At 53.3% G+C, this 8454-nt stretch overlaps 1 long non-coding RNA gene across 1 annotated transcript; it reads right to left on the bottom strand.

Annotated features, from left to right (window-relative positions):
• Positions 1-4911: 4911 nt before the first annotated feature.
• On the bottom strand, positions 4912-6035 carry LOC127492056 (uncharacterized). The gene is made up of 2 exons (XR_011378982.1): positions 5602-6035; positions 4912-5153 (listed from the first exon to the last, which is right to left on the bottom strand). It is a non-coding gene; the product is annotated as an uncharacterized lncRNA (long non-coding RNA).
• Between the last annotated feature and the right edge of the window lie 2419 nt (positions 6036-8454).

An 8454-nucleotide genomic window follows, 5' to 3' on the forward strand; every position in this document is an offset into this window, starting at 1 on the left:
AAATGGCTGCTATGGCCGGCGCTGCACCAATCTGATGCCAGGAGCCAGGTGCTTCCTCCTGGTCTCCCATGCGGGTGCAGGGCCCAAGCACTTGGGCCATCCTCCACTGCCTTCCTGGGCCACAGCAGAGAGCTGGACTGGAAGAGGAGCAATCGGGACAGAATCCGGCGCCCCAACCGGGACTAGAATCCGGGGTACTGGCGCCGCAGGTGGAGGATTAGCCAAGTGAGCTGTGGCACCGGCCAACCAAACAAAAATCTTCCAAGTTAACAATTTGCTTTCCTTTTCATGGTTTTAAATGTTAAACACAAATAAAAAGTTAGAGTAGACACAAGAATAGTAAGTTATTTCTGTGTCTTTTTTGGGAGGGAGTGGTCATTGTAATTTTTTTTTCAATTGGAAAACAAATATACAATTTGGAATGGATTTGAGGCAAATTGTGTCAAAAACATATTTTCTTTAAGTGGCGAGACAAAGTTTAAAAAGCAAGTAACAATGAAAGCAAATGTTCCTGGCATGGGACCAGAAGTACAAAGCAACAGCATGTGAGTTCCTGGATATACACCTGTTTTGCAACATTGCAAATTTTGAGTACCTAAGGTTGACTGTCCATAGTCCATGCAGCTTCGAGGCCATACTTTATCAACTGCCTGCTGGCAGCTCCCAAAGAAAGCAACTTAAAAAAGGCAGAACCCAGGTGTTTACTTATTTGTCTGACTCTTCTAAGTTTAGATGTGCAGAATGGCTTAACCATGCCCAGAATAAGCCACATACAGCCTGGGACTTGATCCATTTCTAAAATAAGGTTTCAGCACCATGACAGTAGACAGTGGGTGAAAACTCAAAGGAATGAACCCCTGATTACCATACATGTGTATTTTTTTCACCTTTTACAGGTAAGTTACAAAGAAAAGACAAGCCGAAATCTAGATTTATTTGTTTATTTGAAAGGCAGAGCTACACAGAGAGAGAGGGTGTTGGCCGGCGCCGCAGCTCACTAGGCTAATCCTCCACCTAGCGGCACCGGACACTGGGTTCTAGTCCCGGTCAGGGCGCTGGATTCTGCACTGGTTGCCCCTCTTCCAGGCCAGCTCTCTGCTGTGGCCAGGGAGTGCAGTGGAGGATGGCCCAGGTGCTAGGGCCCTGCACCCCATGGGAGACCAGGAGAAGCACCTGGCTCCTGGCTTCGGATCAGCGTGGTGCACCGGCCGCAGCGCACCAGCCATGGCGGCCATTGGAGGGTGAACCAACGTCAAAAGGAAGACCTTTCTCTGTCTTTCTCTCTCACTATCTACTCTGCCTGTCCAAAAAAAAAAAAAAAAAAAAAAAAAAGAGAGAGAGAGAGAGAGAGGGTGCAACAGAGCAACAGAGAACAGAGAGAGCTTGCATTCTGTTGATTCACTCCCCAAAAGACTGCAATGGCCAGGGCTGGGCCAGGCCAAAGCCAGGAGCTTCTTCCAGATCTTCCATGTGGGTACAAGGGCCCAAACACTTGGGATATCTTCTGCTGCTTTTCTAGGCCATTACCAGAGAGCTGGATTGGAAGTGGAGCAGCTGGGACTTGAACCAGTGCACATATGGAATGCCTGGGTCACAGGTGGTAGCTTCACCTGCTATGCCACGAGATTGGTCCCTCATATAAGAATTGATACATTCTCTGTGATGTCTTCATTTTGCTATAATTTGTACAAACTTTTTTTTTTTTAAGATTTATTTATTTATTTGGAAGGCAAAGTTACAGAGAGAGAGAGATCTTCATCTACTGGTTCACTTCCTAAATGGGTGCAACAGCCAAGGCTGGGCCAGGCCAAAGCCAGGAGCCTTAGCCGGCACCGCGGCTCACCAGGCTAATCCTCCGCCTTGCGGCGCCGGCACACCGGGTTCTAGTCCCGGTTGGGGCACCGGATTCTGTCCCGGTTGCCCCTCTTCCAGGCCAGCCCTCTGCTGTGGCCAGGGAGTGCAGTGGAGGATGGCCCAGGTGCTTGGGCCCTGCACCCCATGGGAGACCGGGAAAAGCACCTGGCTCCTGGCTCCTGCCATCGGATCAGCGCGGTGCGCCGGCTGCAGCGCGCCAGCCGCGGCGGCCATTGGAGGGTGAACCAACGGCAAAGGAAGACCTTTCTCTCTGTCTCTCTCTCTCTCACTGTCCGCTCTGCCTGTCAAAAAAAAAAAAAAAAAAAAAAAAAAAAAAAAAAAAAAAGCCAGGAGCCTTGAACTACATCTGGGTTTCTCACATGGGTGCAGAGGCCCAAGGACTTGGGCCATCCTCTCTCTGCTGCCTTCCCAGGTGCATTAGCAGGGAGCTGGATCAGAAGTGGAACAGACTGGACTGATTCTCCTATGGAATGCTGGCGTCCCGGGCGATGGCTTAACCCGCTGCACCGCCATGCCAGCTGCCTCTGTACAAACTCTTCACCATCAGTGTCTGCTTCTGTGCTGGTTCCATCGACCCGCTCATCCCTTCACTCCCCTCCCGGCTCTGTCAGGGCAGCACACGCAGAGTCTTTGGTCATCAATGTTACCGGTCACGGAGGCGAGGGCGGTTGCCAGAGCGAGTCTCTTGGGGTCTCTTCCTCAGCTTAGTAGAGAAATAAAAAGCTGGTGGCCGGCTCCACTGCTTACTAGGCTAATCCTCTGCCTGTGGTACTGGCACCTCGGGTTCTAGTCCCGGTTGGGGCACAGGATTCTGTCCTGGTTGCCCCTCTTCCAGTCCAGCTCTCTGCTGTGGCCCGGGAGTGCAGTGGAGGATGGCCCAAGTGCTTGGGCCCTGCACCCGCATGGGAGACCAGGAAGAAGCACAGCGCTGGCCGTGGCGGCCATTTGGGGGTGTGTGTGAACCAACGGAAGGCAGACCTTTCTCTCTGTTTCTCTCTCTCTCACTGTCTAACTCTGCCTGTCAAAAAAAAATTAAAAAAAAAAAACTTAAAAAAGAAAAGAAAAGAAAGAAAGAAAGAAAAAGCTGGGGAACAATTTGCAAAGAGGCAGAAACTTTTGATTGGCAAGCGACAGAGAAAGCGTCTGGTCCGAGAGGAGAGCCCGTGGAGTGCCCGAGTGGGACACCGGCTTTGAGGACGTGTCCTGGGTTTTTAAGGTGTGACTCTCTGTTCATTGGGTTATCCTATTGGGGGTGCCCATTGGACAGGGGGTTTCACATATGCATGTTGATTGGCGTGGGGCTCATGGAGACAGTGGGGGTCTCCTGGAGATTGTCCGTCTCCTAGGGGCTCGGCCCCCTCCTCTGCTAGCTCTGGGTGGAAGATGGCAACTAACCTGAAGGCGTGGTTTAAAACTGCAAGGATACACAAGATAGCCAGGGTCTCTTGCAGCTGGTCCGACTCCCCAGGGGCTCAGCCCCTTCCCCTGCCATCTCTGGGTGGAAGACTGCACCCACCCTGAAGGTGTGATTTAAGGCCGCACGGTCACACATGCAGCACAAGAAGCTATGAGTGGGGGAGGTGCCGGTCAGTCTGGAGACAGGCTTTCCAGCCACAGCCGACAGCTTGCTTGTGAAGGACATTCTACCCATGTCTGAAGGAGCCCACAGACTCCCAGCCCCACTGGCTGGCCTCAGTTGCCGTCCTTGTCCGACACACGGGTGCCTCTCCTGTTTCTTCTTCCCTTGCTGTGTCTCCTTCTTCTGGCCGTCACTGTCAGAAACTCAGGGAAGGCAGTTGCGCCACAGCCGTCCGCATGTCCCTCACCCATCACATCCCGCACCTGTCCTTCCGCGGGCTCCGGCCCAAGAGACCTCACCACACTGGGCAGCCCTTAGCTGTTGGAGCGCGAGCGCCATCACCATCATCAAACAGTGCAAAGGCGTCTTCCGGTTGTGCAGTGCGCTCCTCGGTGGGTCAGTTCCTGAGACCTGACCCCACACCCGTTCAGCTCCCTCCCCCAACCGGAATGCATTCTTCTCTTCCGAGCCCCCCACCCCACCCCCCCATGCCTCCACTGGGGAGACACAGGGACGCACAGTTCCTCCTCAGGGTTGGCAGAGGCCCTGGCTGAGCCCGGAAGACCCTTAGAAACTTCTGGAAGGGAGCACGTGTCACTGAGTCCTTGCGTGTCAAGAACCCCTGGTACAGTGAGTTTTGGGAACTGAGGTTTGTGTGGAATATAATGCTTCTGAAGGGCTAAGCTGTAAAAAAAAAAAAAAAAAAAAAAAAAAAAGCGCCAACCTCCGATTCACATCTTGAAACTCCCTGGTAACTGTAGTGTTTGTTTGGGTTTAGAACTCAGACTCCTAAAGCATTTTCTCAGGGAGGACTATTTCTTCACTGACATTATTTAGACTTGCTGGCTCAGGAGGTGGCAGAGAATGGCTGGCTTTGGCTCTGTGACTGTTTTAAAATTCTCTGTAGGGGTGGGCCTTTGGCTTAGCAGTTAACACACCCAGCCAATAGCGGAGTGCCTGGGTTCAAGTCCTGGCTCTGATTTCTTTTTAAGATTTATTTATTTATTTGAAAGTCAGACTTAACAGAGAGAAGGAGAGACAGAGAGAGACAAAGAGACATCTTCCACCTGCTGGTTCACTCCCCAGATGGCTGCAATGGCCGAGGTTGGGTCAGGCCAAAGCCAGGAGCTTCATCCGGGTCTCCCACGTGGGTGGCAGGGGCCCAAGCACTTGGGCCATCTTCCATTGCTTTTCTCAGGCCATTAGCAGGGAGCCGGATTGGAAGTGGAGCAGCCGGGACTCCAACCTGTGCTCATATGGGATGCCAGCATGGCAGGTGGTGGCTTTACCGCAGTGCCACAGCACCGGCCCCTTGGTTCTGATTTCAATGCTGGCTTTCTGTTAATGTGCACCCCGGGAGGCAGCAGGTAATGGCTCAAATGCTGAGGTCCCTGCACCCCATGTGGGAGACTTGGGCTGAGTTCCTGACTCCTGGATTGGCCTGGCCCAACTCTGACTTTTTTTTTTTTTTAAGAATTATTTTATTTATTTTGAAAGACAGGAGTTACAGAGAGAAGTAGAGCCAGAGAGAGAGGTCTTCCATTCTGCTGGTTCACTCCTTAAATGACTGCAATGGCCAGAGCTGAGCCGATCCGAAGACAGGAGCCAGGAGCTTCTTCCAGGTCTTCCACACAGGTACAGGGGCCCAAGGAGTTGGGCCATCTTCTACTGCTTTCCCAGGCCACAGCAGAGAGCTGGACTGGAAGAGGAGCAACCAGGACTAGAACCAGCGCCATATGGGATGTAGGCGCTGTAGGCTGGGGCTTTAACTCACTGTGCCACAGCGCTGGCCCCAACCCTGACTCTTGTAAGAGTGAATCTGTACATGGCAACACTCGGGATATAGCACTCTCTCTTTTTCTCTATCTCATTTCTAATTTTGGAAGTTACTTCCTGCCCCTGGCTGTGGCAGGAGACGGTTCCCTCTGCCCCACTCTTGTGCACCACTGATAGAAAGTTGTACCTGCAGTCAGGTGGAGGAGGTGACGCATGGGAAGGGGCAGGTAGCTTGAGAGACGCGGCAGGTGCCCGACTCCAGGTGGGCATGGTTTGGGAGGGAGGGTGGATAGGAGCTGTCCTCACACTGGCCTGAGGTCCCCGGGGGCGGTCATGCAACAGCCTGCATGCCTGCCCGCCCCATCTCCTACCTGCTGTTTGGGCTGAAGATGTTGTCCTCCTGGAAGGAGAGACGATAGAGCTCGTCCTAGGGCTGGCAGAGCAGGACGGAGCCTGGGACCCTGAGGCTCCCCGGAGAGCCAGCTGCATCTGTAGACTCTGGGAGAGGCCAAACTTCAGTCCCTGGCATTGGAGCTGACAGCTGAAGGGTGAACTGGTGTTTATGTAGTCAGAATAGGGAAGAGACTCTCACGGGGTGGGAGGGTCTGGGAGGCAGTGAGGCAGGGGTGAGCCGAGAGGGTGCTGGCCAGGGCTGACGATGGAGGGGTGGGGGAGTGGGGGAGATGGGAAGGGAAGAACTCAGGAGGGTTTACCTGTGCTTTCTGGCCAGCCCCTAGTATCAGTGGCCAAACCTAAGACCCCGGGGCCCTGCCCTGAGGGTGTCCCAGGCAACCAGTATACTGAGACTCCTGTTTACTGGGTCTGACTCACTGTCACCTGGGGTTTCCATGGTTCCCAGCAACAATGAGGCATAAGTCCATTCCGAGCGGGTGGAGTCTGCAGGGTGAGGCCTTCCTCTCCCTTTCCGGCTGGGAACCAGCTCAGAGTCCCAGCCTACAAGGTGTGTGTGTGTGTGGGGGGAGGGTAGCACTGTGTGTGGAGTCCCAGGTGTGGGCTTCCTTGGGAAGGGGTGGGAGAGAGGCTGAGTGGGGTGAAGGGGGTCGGCTCTATGCTAACCAGCAGCCCAGCTCCCTCCACACAGTTAGGGGAGAAGCTCAGGTGCTGAAGAGAGGAGAGCAGACAGAGAAACCCCAGGAGCAGAGTGGTGAGAGCCAGATCCAGGGGTCCTGGCCACTTTCTGCACCAGGGACAAGCAGAGTGGATCTCCTGCAGGGCTGGTGGCAAGAGCAACTGGCTAGCTGGCGCCGCGGCTCAATAGGCTAATCCTCCAAGTAGCGGCGCCGGCACACCGGGTTCTAGTCCCGGTCGGGGCGCCGGATTCTGTCCCGGTTGCCGATCTTCCAGGCCAGCTCTCTGCTGTGGCCAGGGAGTGCAGTGGAGGATGGCCCAAGTGCTTGGGCCCTGCACCCCATGGGAGACCAGGAGAAGCACCTGGCTCCTGCCTTCGGATCGGCGCGGTGCGCCGACCGCAGCGCACCAGCCGTGGCGGCCATTGGAGGGTGAACCAATGGCAAAAGGAAGACCTTTCTCTCTCTCTCTCTCTCTCACTATCCACTCTGCCTGTCAAAAAAAAAAAAAAAAAAAAAAAAAAAAGGCAGCTGTCTGACTTGGACACACAGAGCTGGGGGCGGGGGCAAGTTGCTTAATAACGGATGAGACCTACAGGGAAGCCTGGGGGCAGATGCATTTTTAAGATGCTGCGTTTGCACAGGTTTGAACCACTTCTATGTATATTTTCTCATTTGCTTTTCATAGGAAGCCCTGTGAAGCACTCAGGGCAAGAAATATCAGTCCATTCTTTTTTTTTTTTTTTTTAATTAATTAATTAATTTGAAAGGCAGAGTTACAGAGAGGCAAAGGCAGAGAGAGAGAGAGAAAGAGAGAGAGAGAAAAAAAGGTCTTCCATCTACTGGTTCACTCCCCAAATGGCCCCAATGGCTGGAGCTGGGCAGATCTGAAGCCAGGAGCCAGGAGCTTCTTCCGGGTCTCCCATGCTGGTGCAGGGGCCCAAGGACTTGGGCCATCCTCCACTGCCCTTCCAGGCCACAGCAGAGAGCTGGACTGGAAGAGGAGCAACCGGGACTAGAAACTGGTGCCCATATGGGATGCAGGTGCCACAGGCGGAGGATTAACCAAGTGAGCCACGGGCACTGGCCCAAGGATTCATTTTTTATTTATTTGAAAAACAGAGTTACAGAGACAGGAGGAGAGACAAAGCGAGAGAGAGAGAGATATTCCATCCTCTGATTCATTCCCTTAAAGGCCACAATGGCCAGGGCAGGACCAGGCTAAAACTAGGAGCCAGGAGCTTCTTCTGGGTCTCCCACATAGGTGACAGGGGCCCAAGCACTTGGGTCATCCTCTGTTGCTTTCCCAGGCGCAGTATCAGGGAGCTGGACTGGCAAGCCAAGCAACCCAGCTGGGGCTCAAACGCACTTCTATGGGATGCCAGCATTGCAGATGGCGGCTTAACCCTCTGTGTCACAATGCTGGCTCCTAAAACATTTAAAAAGTAACCATAATAGTTCTGTTTTAAATCAGTGAGGAGGATAGTATTTGTAATCTTCATGAGGGGATTCAGCTTGATGCCAGATACATTTTTTTAAAGATTTTATTTATTTATTTGAGAAGTAGAGTTACAGACAGTGAGAGGGAAAGACAGAGAGAAAGGTCTTCCACCTGTTGGTTCACTCTCCAGATGGCTGCAACAGCTGGAGCTGTGCTGACCTGAAGCCAGGAGCCAGGAGCTTCTTCCAAGTCTCCCACATGGGTGCAGAGGCCCAAAGACTTGGGCATCTTCTACTGCTTTCCCAGGCCACAGCAGAGAGCTGGATTGGAAGAGGAGCAGCCGGGGCTAGAACCGGTGCCCATATGGGATGCCGGTGCTGCAGGTGGAGGATCAACCTAATGCACCACGGCGCCGGCCCCAGTGCCAGATAATTTGCACCACAGCTCAGTCCCCACCCAGTTTTTGTTTTCTGATGATTCTCACTAAATCAAGAGGACGTGTCTCGTGGTTCCAAGACTTGGGAATGGCATCAAGTGCTTCATGGCTGGCAGACAGTGCCAAATAAGCAGGTGAAACTTGAAGCCAGAACCGTGCAGAACTTCCAGGGGGAAGACGGTTTGCCAAAGCAGCAGCACCTGAGTCTGCAAGTGCCTGGTGCTCAGAAGTTGAGGCTGATGGTTTCCCCCTGGGAGAC

Source organism: Oryctolagus cuniculus, chromosome 9 (genome assembly GCF_964237555.1).
Source record: "Oryctolagus cuniculus chromosome 9, mOryCun1.1, whole genome shotgun sequence".
Lineage (NCBI taxonomy): Eukaryota > Metazoa > Chordata > Mammalia > Lagomorpha > Leporidae > Oryctolagus > Oryctolagus cuniculus.